The sequence below is a fragment of the Hemitrygon akajei genome, chromosome 6 (assembly GCF_048418815.1).
Source record: "Hemitrygon akajei chromosome 6, sHemAka1.3, whole genome shotgun sequence".
Classification (NCBI taxonomy): domain Eukaryota; kingdom Metazoa; phylum Chordata; class Chondrichthyes; order Myliobatiformes; family Dasyatidae; genus Hemitrygon; species Hemitrygon akajei.
The window spans coordinates 159358332-159371663 of NC_133129.1; the positions used below are offsets into that span (position 1 = coordinate 159358332).

At 39.0% G+C, this 13332-nt stretch overlaps 1 protein-coding gene across 13 annotated transcripts in view; it reads right to left on the reverse strand.

Moving 5' to 3' along the window:
• The window catches only part of LOC140729646 (leucine-rich repeat-containing protein 4C-like), a 1048826-nt gene extending 1036129 nt beyond the window's left edge, over positions 1 to 12697 (reverse strand). For 11 of the 13 annotated variants that reach the window (XR_012099387.1, XM_073049655.1, XM_073049659.1 and 8 more), the window contains exon 1: positions 12092 to 12697. The gene's annotated coding sequence lies outside the window, so the exon portion shown is untranslated. Of the gene's footprint in view, positions 1 to 11327; positions 11422 to 12083 lie in introns of those variants that run through there. The other 2 variants (XM_073049650.1, XM_073049652.1) reach the window with 2 other exon arrangements.
• Between the last annotated feature and the right edge of the window lie 635 nt (positions 12698 to 13332).

Consider the following 13332-nt stretch of genomic DNA (forward strand, 5'->3'; position numbering starts at 1 on the left):
TTTCCCTCCATGGATGCTACCTGACCTGCTGAATCCTTCTAACACTTTTTTATGTTACTCCACATTTTTCAGCATCTGTGATCTCATGCACTTCCAAGCAACATCTTCATTAAGCACTTCTTCTGGGACACCACTCTTCCGGGTTTCCACTGAATTTTCTGAAAGAGACAGGCTATCATTGGAATGAAGGATAGCACCAATATCCATTATAATTCTCTCACCCCCAGAGAAAAGTTACACCACAACTACTGGCCTGCCCACAGAGGAACATAACTGAATATAATTCAAATTACAACAGGATGTATCATCACTACAGTCAAAGTTACACCATTTTTATAAAATCACGAAGTCAGGCAATTCATTTAATCAATCAAGATACATTTTAGAAAGTTATGAATGAAGTGCCCTTACTTCATAATCAAAGAGCAGATGGAAACTGTGTTGAGTCATAGTATCACAGCAAGGAAGCTTACCAACCTTGTTCTAGTCTCCCAAAATTGAAATAGACAACAGAAATTTTAAATTTATGCTCAATGATTTTCTGACTGGTTAACTTGTTGAAAAATAGCATGCAATATACAATGCTGCTTTCAGAGAGGTCCCCACTTTTCCTGAAGTTTTCTTTATGATGTTTTGGTTAAAAAGCAAACAGACAATCCTATGGATCACCTCTCTTGAATATGACATTTAACAGAAGTAGCTTTGTTGGAACCGTCAACAGGAAATTCATCCCTGTTGCACCATTATAATTTTATTTGTATAGTTTATTGCTTTTCAAGTCAATTGAATTTGAGGTGGAGCTCCACTTGAAGATTCTACTGATGTATACTGACATTGGCCCATTGAAGGAAATAGCAAATGCTTAATAGAATTCACTTACTCCTCCTTCAATTCCCATCTTATTTTCTTACTGACATCCAGATAAAATTTCCAGCTAAACACATCTGACAATATCTCTTCCAAATATCCTTCTCTTCAACACCGAAATGAAGTTTCAATTGAACACCAATTTCTTCCAGAGTACAGATTTTCACCTACCACTGATAGCAGACTAGCAGACCTAGATCATATATTGTATAAATGTTAAGGCAGTTAAAGGAGCTGCTGAAATCTATCATCTTTCAGTTACTTTGCTGACAGCTTCTAAATTTGATAGCCAGACCTTTATCAATTGGGTACAAACCATTTCTTTGCCAAGAAATTAGGAAGTTTTTTTTAAGACTAAAATATACCACTCCGTTCCTAATGTGGAAACATAAATTTAACTAACTCTACACTAATGATCTCTTTTTTTTTGTAAGCTTTCTGCATCTAAATATAGGCTCTAGGGAGAGCTCAGAGAAATCATTTTTTGAAAACCTTTGACTGTTCCTGCATTTACGTGTCAACCATGAACTCACAGGTTATTTTGTTTTCCATTAGAAAGTCACTCATTCGGCCTCATTTGCAGTTGTCCTGCCTCTGACTCAGAGCCTTCAAATAGCATGACAGGGTTTTTGAGTACAAAATAGAGACTGACACTGCAACACAGAAATGAGGCAAACCTGCAGTATCAGAAGTCCTATGATTTGGTGAAATGTCAAACCAATTCCTACCCCAACAGGTTAAATCACAAAATCTCATGGCACTACTTTGAAGAACAAACCAACTTGTCCTGGTGTTTTGTTTTCTAGCTAATCTTCAATCATCGGATTATCAGAAGATTACTGCATCACTGTGGAGGTTTTTGCAAAATGAACACAGACTCCTACCTAATGGTAACACATAATGTAAAGCATTCTATCATGCCCTGCGATTATAAAAATTGCTATTCAAGATCTTTCAGATCTTCTGTAAGTACAATTATATCTTCACTTCAGTCCCACAAATGTTTTGATTACATTTTATGCCAGTATTAGACATGCTGACATAAGAATAATGGATTATGAATAATATCTCCCAGGCATTAGAAATTTTCAGGAGATGGTTATGATAAACAAAATTCAGTTAGCATTTTATTGTACAGTTTTAATTTAATATAAGGTAGAGGAGGGCAATAATCAAAGTCTAGTATTATTCTCATTCATAGCTGTTTTTCTTCTTCATTGACAGGACAGGTTTCCCCCGCTATCTGAAAGTACAGTGTTCCTATGAAACCTTTCGTAAGCCGAAATGGCGTAAAGCGAATAACCAATTGCTATTAATTTATACGGAAATTTTTTTTTGAGTGTTCCCAGACCCAAAGAATAACCTACCAAATCCTACCGAATAGCACATAAAACCTAAAGTAACACGAACATATAGTAAAAGCAGGAATGTTATGATAAATACACAGACTAGATAAAGTAGAAATAATGTATGTACAGTGTTATTTCACTTACCAGAATCGGGAAAATTCAGCCAAAACCGATTTGTAGAGGAAAAAACAAAAATCAGCACATACACGCATGCGCATGTACATGCATGTGCACACACCTGCCCGGGCAAGACTTCACAGTCATGGTTATCTCTCTCGGGGTAAACACAAGTTTAAAGTAGGCATCTTTTCTCATAAGTGAAAATCCTATTCAGATTTCTTTTGGTTAGTGAAAACAGGTACTGTTGTAGGTCTTTTGTAAAAGCGAAGTGGCGTAGAGCGAACTTTCGTAAAGCCGGGGACACCTGGAATACTATGCCCTCGCTCTTGTTTTGACCTTTTAGTTATCTCCTGCTGATAACGAATTTGTTTGCTGAACACACTCCATTAAAATTAAAACTGCTTAACTTTTTGAAAATTAACAGAGATATCTATTTCAGCATATACAATTGTTTCCTACCATCAATAATCTATAGGTTAAAGGGGAGTTTTTTTAATTATATCACACTGAAATATACCAAATTATCTGGCTTTTCTTCATATTTTTAGATACATAGATAGATACTTTATTCATCCCCATGGGGAAATTCAACTTTTTTTTCCAATGTCCCATACACTTGTTGTAGCAAAACTAATTACATACAATACTTAACTCAGTAAAAAATATGATATGCATCTAAATCACTATCTCAAAAAGCATTAATAATAGCTTTTAAAAAGTTCTTAAGTCCTGGCGGTAGAATTGTAAAGCCTAATGGCATTGGGGAGTATTGACCTCTTCATCCTGTCTGAGGAGCATTGCATCGATAGTAACCTGTCGCTGAAACTGCTTCTCCGTCTCTGGATGGTGCTATGTAGAGGATGTTCAGAGTTTTCCATAATTGACCGTAGCCTACTCAGTGCCCTTCACTCAGCTACCGATGTTAAACTCTCCAGTACTTTGCCCACGACAGAGCCCGCCTTCCTTACCAGCTTATTAAGACGTGAGGCGTCCCTCTTCTTAATGCTTCCTCCCCAACACGCCACCACAAAGAAGAGGGCGCTCTCCACAACTGACCTATAGAACATCTTCAGCATCTCACTACAGACATTGAATGACGCCAACCTTCTAAGGAAGTACAGTCGACTCTGTGCCTTCCTGCACAAGGCATCTGTGTTAGCAGTCCAGTCTAGCTTCTCGTCTAACTGTACTCCCAGATATTTGTAGGTCTTAACCTGCTCCACACATTCTCCATTAATGATCACTGGCTCCATATGAGGCCTAGATCTCCTAAAGTCCACCACCATCTCCTTGGTCTCGGTGATATTGAGACGCAGGTAGTTTGAGTTGCACCATATCACAAAGTCCTGTGTCAGTTTCCTATACTCCTCCTCCTGTCCATTCCTGACACACCCCACTATGGCCGTGTCATCAGCGATTTCCCCAAAGTATTCTACATGCACCATCAAGTATTATGAAAACCTATCAATAAATTGAATCATCTTTTCAAAGTTAACTACCTTTGCAATAAAATTTAATAACCATGCAGCTCTTTGTGAACAGGTTGAATACAGCCACAACGAAATGACTGGCTTTCCTACTTCACTGGTTACATGGAATCAGTTACTAAAAGGAGGTAAAACTTACTAAATTCAGTCACAAACATGAGAGAATCTACAGATGCTGGAAATCCAAAACAAAACACACAGACTGCTAGAGAAACTCAGATCAGGCAGCCTCTAAAGAAATGAATAAACAGTGAATGTTTTGGGCTGAGACCCTTCATCAGGACTGGAAAAAAAGATAAGTCAGAGCAAGGGGGAAGAGGGGAGGAAGATGCACAAGGTGGCAGGTGATAGGTGAAACCAGGAGAGGGAGGGGAGCTGGGAAGTTGACTGGTGAAAAGAGATAAAGGGCTGGAGGAGGGAGAATCTGATAGGAAAGTGTAGAAGATCACACTCAACAAAATGTATAGCACGAACATTTCAGAAACAAAAACTCTTCAATTTGTTTTACTTTAATTTAGAGATGTAGTGCGGAAAAAAGACCTTCCAGCCCAATGAGCTGCGTTACCCAGCAACGTACCCATTTAACCCTAACCTAATCACAGGACAATTTACAATGAGAAATTAACCTACTAACTGGTACATCTTTGGACTGTGGGAAGAAACTGGAGCACCTGGAAGAAACCTATGCTTTCACAGTGAGGATGTACAAATTCCTTACAAAAGGTGCCGGAACTGAACTACAAACCCTGAGTTGTAACAGCATTGTGCTACGCTACCATGGCAGCCCCTTATCCTTAACAGTTTTTAAAAAGAAACTAAGAATAAGGCAAGAGGAGCTTAACTTGCAAATTCCAATTTTTATTCATGATATGCATTCTGTAAATTCCAATACAAAACAAGCCTAAGCAAAGCCTGTTATGACACATATAATAACTCAAGTAGGACCCAAACCCATGCAGTGGAAGTGGAAAACATCTCAACACGATTCAAAAAATATTTAATTTCAACTTGCATTTTGTGACAAGCAGTGATGAACAACACTGGACTACAAACAGGGTTGCCACATCAGTCTCCTTCAGAGAAGAGTTTTCTTCCAATCCCACGTTACTTTTAATTTGAGACTTTATTTGGAAGCATGGTCTGAGATTTACACTATTCCTTCTGATCACAGTCTTTTGTTCAATCTGTTCAGCTAAAGACAGCAAATCAGATGGTTAAAAAAAATCATTATGTTGCTATACAAAATGTGAAATAAACATTGAGACAAACTTGGGATTAAAGGGAGAAACTGAAGAGTACAAACATAAAAATCTTTATGATTTAAAACAATTTTAAAAAATTCTTCTACAGGAATGAAACTTCAAAATTGCGATATTAGTGTTTTTTTCCCGGACTAGAGAGATTGTTCAGCAATAATTATAATTTGCTATGTTGGATTCTGATGCTTTTAAACCAAGATTCTATTCAGAAATCAGGAAAGAGGCACAAAACGTGTTGCTTCACTATCATTTTATTAAGAAGCACTAATAGAACAAAGAGAGCTGGAAATGCAGAGCTTCAGAAGTCTAGAAACTAAGAACAGAGGATCTAAAGGCTAAAAGAAAAGGTGGCGGAACAATGTGGCCATCCCTCCTTATACTCCATAGATAAGAAACATTCCATTCAATTTGCAGGTAAGGGTCAACCAATCAGATAGCCCCTATTCAAATAATGCAACACTTGAGAAGCTTCTTGAGCTTTTAATACAAAGAACTGTAACACTAGGGGACACACTGAACAATTGCATACACATACAGTGATCAGTTGGAAACATACTGAACAGTTACATGTATACAGGTAATTATAAAAATACTATCAGGCATAAATTGTTAAATCTGCAAAGACAATAACAATTAAACACTATAATCCAACGGGTACAACACGGAAAATACATTTAAATCTGATCAAGGTTAACCTAGTCATTCTTAAAATATTAACACCTGTTTTTTTTTTTAAAAGAAAAGATAAAACTAAGACCATGAAAAAGTTCAATGCTGATTGTACGTGACAGACATCAACACACCCAGTGGACAAATAGAGAGGTCACTGAAGTATCTTTCATATTTCGACATTTAACTGCATTTGTATTGCCAAGAACCTGCTGCAGATGATGCAACATCAAAATTGACAGCCATTACCGACATTTTACCATCAGAAGGACCACAATTTCTGGGTATAATTTTTTAAAAAACAGATATTGTTTATGAACCACATCATACAATGAGTAGATGAATTAGCAAGTTTCGCTAAATTAGAATATTAAGTTACATACAAATTTCTTGGATTTCTGGCAATTGGGCTTTTAAGGACGAGATCTTCAAAATCAGACAATTATTTCAACCAGTTGCATTGCACCCTAACTCCAAGCTCAAAACATTGTCACTTAATCTTGATCCCTCAATTAATGATTTCTGTCTGTTTTCCACTAGGTGGAGCATCAACACTAGACAAAAAAAAAAAGAAAATTCTATCTTGAGGGTCATAAGGGAAATAAGATTCTGGCTCATCTTATCAAATCTCCTTTGCCAAGTCATAAGAGACCTAAAGAGGGCAGGTGTCCTTGGACCACAGCTGGAGAATACAAAAGGGTTTCAGGGAGAAATAGGAGTATACTTTTTCTATTGTAAAGTTCACAACCAACAAATCGTCCAATTGAGAAAATAAATCTATTAACGGAGCTCACGACTGAATTGATTTTGGATTGTCAAAAACTACTTTTCAATACCTGGGTTATCCTTCCAACTGTACTATACATGAATAATTTATACATGTTTCAAAATAGGCTTGGTACACATATAGTTAAATTTCAGTGTTTGAAAAAACATGCATGCGGTACACATTTCTGTTCCACAATCTGCATCATATTATGATTCACATCTGCAACAGGTGTGCAGTATTCTACCCCCTCAACAGGGCTTTCTGCAAATGCTGCTAGACGTTGTTTTTATGTCCCAGATGCTGCAATTAGAAATTGCTTGACTAAAATATTGAGCCTACTGGCAGTTCTGAAGCCAAGGACATACTAGTGGCAATCCATCTGATCTTCTGTCATTCCACTGTAAATGGAATACGAACAGGAATTCCTACTAGCATGCATTAATGTGAAAATTAAAAATAAATTTGATTAAATTATTAGTTATAAAATTCTAATGTTACTTGGTTTCACTTAGTTGAAATTAGCTACAAAACCAGTAAACTCATGAATATTCAGATTAATTTACCCTGACATACATCATACATTCAATTATTTTACTTAACTGTACGAAGAATTGGATAACACACTAAGATGTACAATCCATTCCCTTTTCTTCAAATTGTAGTATTATACGTATACTGGAGCTATGAACTTAAACCCAGTCCAGCACAATTTGCATACAGCTGGGTTAGAAATTTTCCACACAAGCTGCTGCTTAGTATCAAAAGACTGAAGATTAGTTTACTTACAGACTTCTGATACTGAAACTGAATAATATGCAGTGTCTGTGTATCTGCAAATATATTTACATACATGTGCATACATTTATGATAAACCAATTTAATTTTACTACTTGGTTCATATTCTGCAGCTGCTCTCATAATCCAAGTCCAAATTATTAAATAAAAATGCAACTATTTCTACAATAGCATATAGAAACTGGAGGTATTAACTTCAGAAATATCAATGCACTTAAAAATTAAATATAATATCCTAACATCACAACATGAAGACATGCTCAATCTTCAAATAGAAAACAATAAGATTGCTTAAACTCAGTAGATGAATGCATTCAATGTAACTGTACCTCAAATTATTTTTTATTTTGAATTCTGGATGAAAATTAACCAAATTCAGTTAACTGAGAGTCTTTTGACCATGGGGTCGCAAAGAAACCTGGCCTTCATAAATCAAAGTACTGAGTACAGGAGTTGAATGTTAAGTTGTACAAAATGTTGATGGAGGCCTAATTTGGAGTATTGCGTGTAGTTTTGGTCACCTACCCACAGGAAAGATATCAATAAGATTGAAAGAGTGCAGAGAAAATTTATAAGGATGTTGTCAGGACTTGAGGGCCTGAGTTACAGGCAAAGGTTGAATAGATTAGGACTTTATTCCCTAGAGCGTAGGAGAAAGAGGGAAAATTTGATTGAAGTACACAAAATCACAAGGGGTGTAGACTGGGTAAAATGCAAATAGGATTTTCCCCACTGAGATTGGGGTAAGGGTGAAAGATGAAAAATTTAAGGGGAACACAAGGAGCAATTTCTTCACTCAGGATGGTGAGAGGGTGGAACAAGCTGCTGGAGCAAGTAGTGGATGCAGAGTCAATTTCAACGGTTACTGGAAACTTGGATAGGTACATGAATGGGTGGGGTATGGAGGGCCAAGGTACAAGTCCAGGTCAATGGGACTAAGCAGACTAGATGGGCTGAAAGGCTTATTTCTATGCTGCACTTTTCTATGACTCTATTAAGCTGGCATGAAACAGACAAGTGTTAAGGTAGCATTTACAGATCCTTAGCACTATCGCAACAGCTCTTCCGTACTCAATACATTTTCCCACTTTTGATCTAAAGTGTGCAATTATAGATGAAGTCATAGGGAGATGGAATTAAATAACTTGAAACAAATTAAGTATCAAATAACATCAATCGAAAAAAGGTTAAATTCATAAGTTTTTTTTTCCAATTCTAAGATTGAATTAAAAAATAAATTAAAAATCTACAATGTGTGTTTAAAATGTAGACAATTTGTTCCCATTAAGTGTTACAAGTAAAGCTGCTTAAATTCAAAGTACATTTTCAATGTACATATATGTCATCATATACGACCCTGAGATTCATTTTCTTGCAGGCATTTATAGTAAATACAAAAAAAACTGTATACAATAAGGCACACAACCGATGTGCAAAAGCCAAAAAAAACCTATAAATACAAAAGAGAAAAAAAACCAAATAGTTATAGAAAACAAAATAATAACTAAGCAATAAATATCAAGAACGTCAGATGAAGGGTCCTTAAAAGTGAATCATAGGTTGTGAAAATTTCAGTGTTGGGGTGAGTGAGGATGAGTGAAATTATCCCCTCTAGTTCAAAAGCCTGATCATTGAGAGGTAGTAACTGTTCCTGATCCTGGTGGTGTGGGTCCTGAGGCTTCTGTACCCTCTTCCTCGTGGCAGCAGTGAGAAGACAGCATGATCTGGGTGGTAGGGTTCCTTAATAATTGATGCTGCTTTCCTGCAAAGGCACTCCTTGCAGATGTGCTCAGTGGTGGTGAGGGCTTTACTCATTGACGGACTAGGCTGCATCAGCTACTTTTTTTTGCAGGTTTTTAATGTTCAAAGACATTGATGTTTCCATACCACACCATGATGCAACCAGTCAGTATACTCTCCAGCTTGCATCTGTAGAAGTTTGTCAAACTGCCATGCCTCCTTTGTAATGTCCCTTATATGCTAGACCCAGGACAGATCCTCTGAAATGACCCTCTCTGCCTCTGATCCGCTAATGGGGGGTGGCTCAGGGACCTCTAGTTTCCTCCTCCTGTAGACAATAGTTAGCTCTTCAGTTTTGCTGACATGGAGAGGTTATTGTTGTGGTAACATTCAACCAAGTTTTCAATCTCCCTCCTACATGCTGATTCATCTCCACCTTTAATTCAGCCAACAGCAACGTTATCATCAAACTTAAATATGGCATTAGATGCTGTGTAAGCCTCACAGTCATAAGTATAAAGTGGGTAGAGCTGGGGGGGATAAGCACATAGTAGTCTTGTAATGCACCAAGCATGTGTTATCTTGGTTTCTTGCTTGTAATTCTGACGATGGGCTTGATGCTGCATCATCACAGCTTAGAAGTACTTTACTGCTGCTTGGATTGACACAATCACATTGATTAGGATTCAAAACTCACCATGCTAGTCATGTGTTTAATATATCCTGATGTATTTGCATTTGTGCAACTCTATAGCATTGTACTGTTAATTATTAACCTGCTGACACTTGCTGGAAAAATGGTAAACTAAGCATAAATCAAATGTTGATAATATTCTCTCACCACCGTATCGGCATTTTCAATTTGAACTGCTATATTCCAGAAAAGCAAAAATGCTACCTGGTGATAGAAAGGAAGTGAAGGATTCAGTGAAGAACATTATCCTTTCAGGTTGAGTGCTCATGCTACTGCTTGGGACCAAACAGGCCTTATTTTTAGGGCCTGACACCTCACCACTCTCATTCCAATGGACAGTGCTCACGACAGTAGACTGTTTCAGAGATAAAAGTTATGTACCTAAATAACTGCTTGAAGAAAATAATTTAACACTTCTGAATAGTGCTTTAACTGGAATTGGATAATAAGTTTCTTAATTGTCTTACCTAATGCTTTACTGAATTTTATAAACAATTTTTATAATCAGGAAATAATAGTGAGATAAAACACATTCACAATGTAAACTTTCACATATCACATACTGTACTCAAGTTTTAAATTGAGTGAAAAATGGGCAGAAATCAATTCAGGAAGAAAGATTTGCCAAAGTCACAATAAAATATTCACAGTATGCTGTGTGTGATATTGTAGTTGCTCTAGTGTCACACATGAAAGGCCTGAAGTGTAGCAACAGTCACTGACATTAACTGATTTAGAGCAAAACAATACATGACACATTGAATCAAACATTGCGGTGAAAAATCATAAATCTGGCCCGAAATGTCGACCGTACATTTTCTCCCCATAGATGCTGCCTGGCCTGCTGAGGTCCTCCAGCATTTTTTGTGTGTTGCTTGAAAATCAAAATAACTTTTTTTTCCCCCAGGTTGAACATTATTATTATCCTCGTTGATTCTTCAAACAGTGATATTTCTTTTTTTCAAACTACACATAAACATACAGAATAAAATTTAAGCTAGAATATGCATGCACAGCATTATCAGAGAAAGTAGTAATGCAGATTTTACACCATCAACCCCATGTTAATCTATTTTTTCCACAATTAACATTAAATGGATTCCACTTTAATTTACCAGAATCTAACAGGAACCGTTACGTCAGATCACAACTCAAAACTCACAAGCTGTAGTAACCTGATGGCACAAGAACGAAGTGGCGATGAGTATTTATTCACATATTGGATCTAGCCAGCACTGTGATGGGCACAGATTAAATTGTAGCAGTTAATAGATATATAAAACACTATCTTTAAGGAAGAAAACTGCATAGCGACATTAAAATAGCAGGAATATAATTAATTGAAAGGCTTGGGCAAAGATTAAGCAGAAGTTGGACGGGCCCATTGATGGCTTCCAGTAGCGCATCGTTCTATTCTCATGCCATCTGTGTGTGTGTGTGCAATGTTGGGTGCCTCCTGTACCGAATAGATTGGCTACTGAGTGCATGTAAGCGCTACACACACACACACGTAAAACTGCGGAAAGGAGAATTCAAAACTGACACGTACAGTTAAATGGTTAAATCAGCTATACCTACCGGTGGGAAGAAATGCGAAGTTTCACCACTGGGGGCTCTCGAGCTCTTTGCAAAGACCCGAGTACCGCCGAGGCAGACAGCAGCGAACGGCTGGCCGAACCCACCGGCGGCAGCAGCGGCTCAGCAACACAACGCCACACAGCAACATAACTTGCTGCAATCACACCACAAAGCGGGGTGTCTAATACGTGGCCCCCTATCAGTGCCACTGACTGGCGCTGCAGACCTGCGCTAACAGCCCGTGCGTGGTGGTAGGCGCTGATGCGGGGACGAGGTTTTAAACCGATCTGGTCCTGCTCCAAGCCGAAAGCTGCACAGTTCATGCAACGAAGCGGCAGATCGGGCGCTGCCGTGCCAGTGAAAGAATGCAGGCAATTTTCCAAGTTGTCCCCTCTCTGGAGCCTTTGCCAGAAGGAATCGACTGACTTTGCCAGCAGGCGCAAAACTACTCTGAGCAAATCAGAAATGACGGCCAGTCTCCCAAAACCGAGCGCATGATCTATTCGAATCATTTAATGCAAAACCTCCCACTTCTATATGCACAGAAAAATAAAAGTTTGCTCGCGTGTAACACCGACTCATCCGCCGTGAATTAGTAACGGTACAATCAGCCAGATCTCATTTGACAGCAATATTAGAGTCAGCCTAGCTTAAAGCACTTGCCTGTAAAGGATTCACGGAATCATCGTACCGATTATTATATTTACTTAAAATATCAGTACACTTACAGAATAGAGAAGAAAAAGTAAAACTCACCAACTTACCATCGAGCGAATAATCCTGTTAGTCCCCCCTCACACATACATTCACAAAACCATAAACGATAGCCGTCTACTCTACCACTTCACAAATCGTTAAAGGATGGTTGCTTGCGGTTTTGCCAAGATATTTTAAGTTAAGTAACTGATGACGCTTGTTTGCTGGCTAGTTGACTGGGAGCAGGAAGCCTCCAGTTTCTCGTGCACTGTTGCAGATGATCAGACTGGCGGCTTGTTTTCTCCCACGGACGTGGAAGGGGAAAGTGTTTCTGAAATTGGAACGGTTGATAACCTCTGCATCCCAATCCAAGCTCATCCCATGCTGGTTATCACCGGAGTCATTCCGCTACATGAGGAGGAAGAGGGTGGTGGTGGTGGTGGTGGAATAATCGCCCTGCCGCTCACCCCTCGCCACTCTGCCCTGGGACCGCTGCGATGCGACTCTCCCCACTGACACATCCAGCCGGGTGCACGCTCGACAGCCAGGTGCTGCCTTCGGGTCGCGTTCTGCAGCGTTGCGCTCAGCTCAGCCCTCGTCCAACTTCACGTGGGCGACAAGAGGGCGGAATACCAATTATAAGTGCCACTCGGCGGTTAACCTGGCCCTTCGCTGCGCGCTGCCGACACTTCAGTTCGGGTTTTTGGACGCTTGCGCACTGGAGATGAAATTACTGGGCAATTACAAACACCGTGATTTCTTTGCCATTTCAATCATTCAGCAGCCGCGCAACCTGGAGCAGATTTATCTTTGTTTCACATTCCCCGTTTAAAAATCAAAGCAACAGTTCTTAATGAGCCCAAGCCACGGTTTCATGTCTTTCATGTTAATTGATTATTTTATCCCTGTAACTATTTGTCGTGGTTCGTTTGACAGCTTTTATTTTGTAAATCAGAACTATGTTTAATCACAGGTATTTTGACTCCAATGGGGGAAAGAGTTGATGCATTTATTTCACATCACGTTGGTCCGGATTCTTTTCAATCTCATCTAAGTGTTCTTCCCGGCGGGAGGCGAACTGCTTCTTAACCTCACTAGGTAAGAGTCCCGCACCACAAGGGGATCCTGATCAGTCGGATCCCTGTCTTCCACCTCAGTCTACAGCCCCATTTGCTGCAGTGTCTTGATTTTTAAATGCCAGCATGTAGCATGGGGCTCTGCCTTGCTTGAGAGAGCCTGATGGTAAACGTTGCGCCGCGCTGAGGGGAAACCTAACCACGGCGTGGATGCACCGAGTACTGCGGGATCC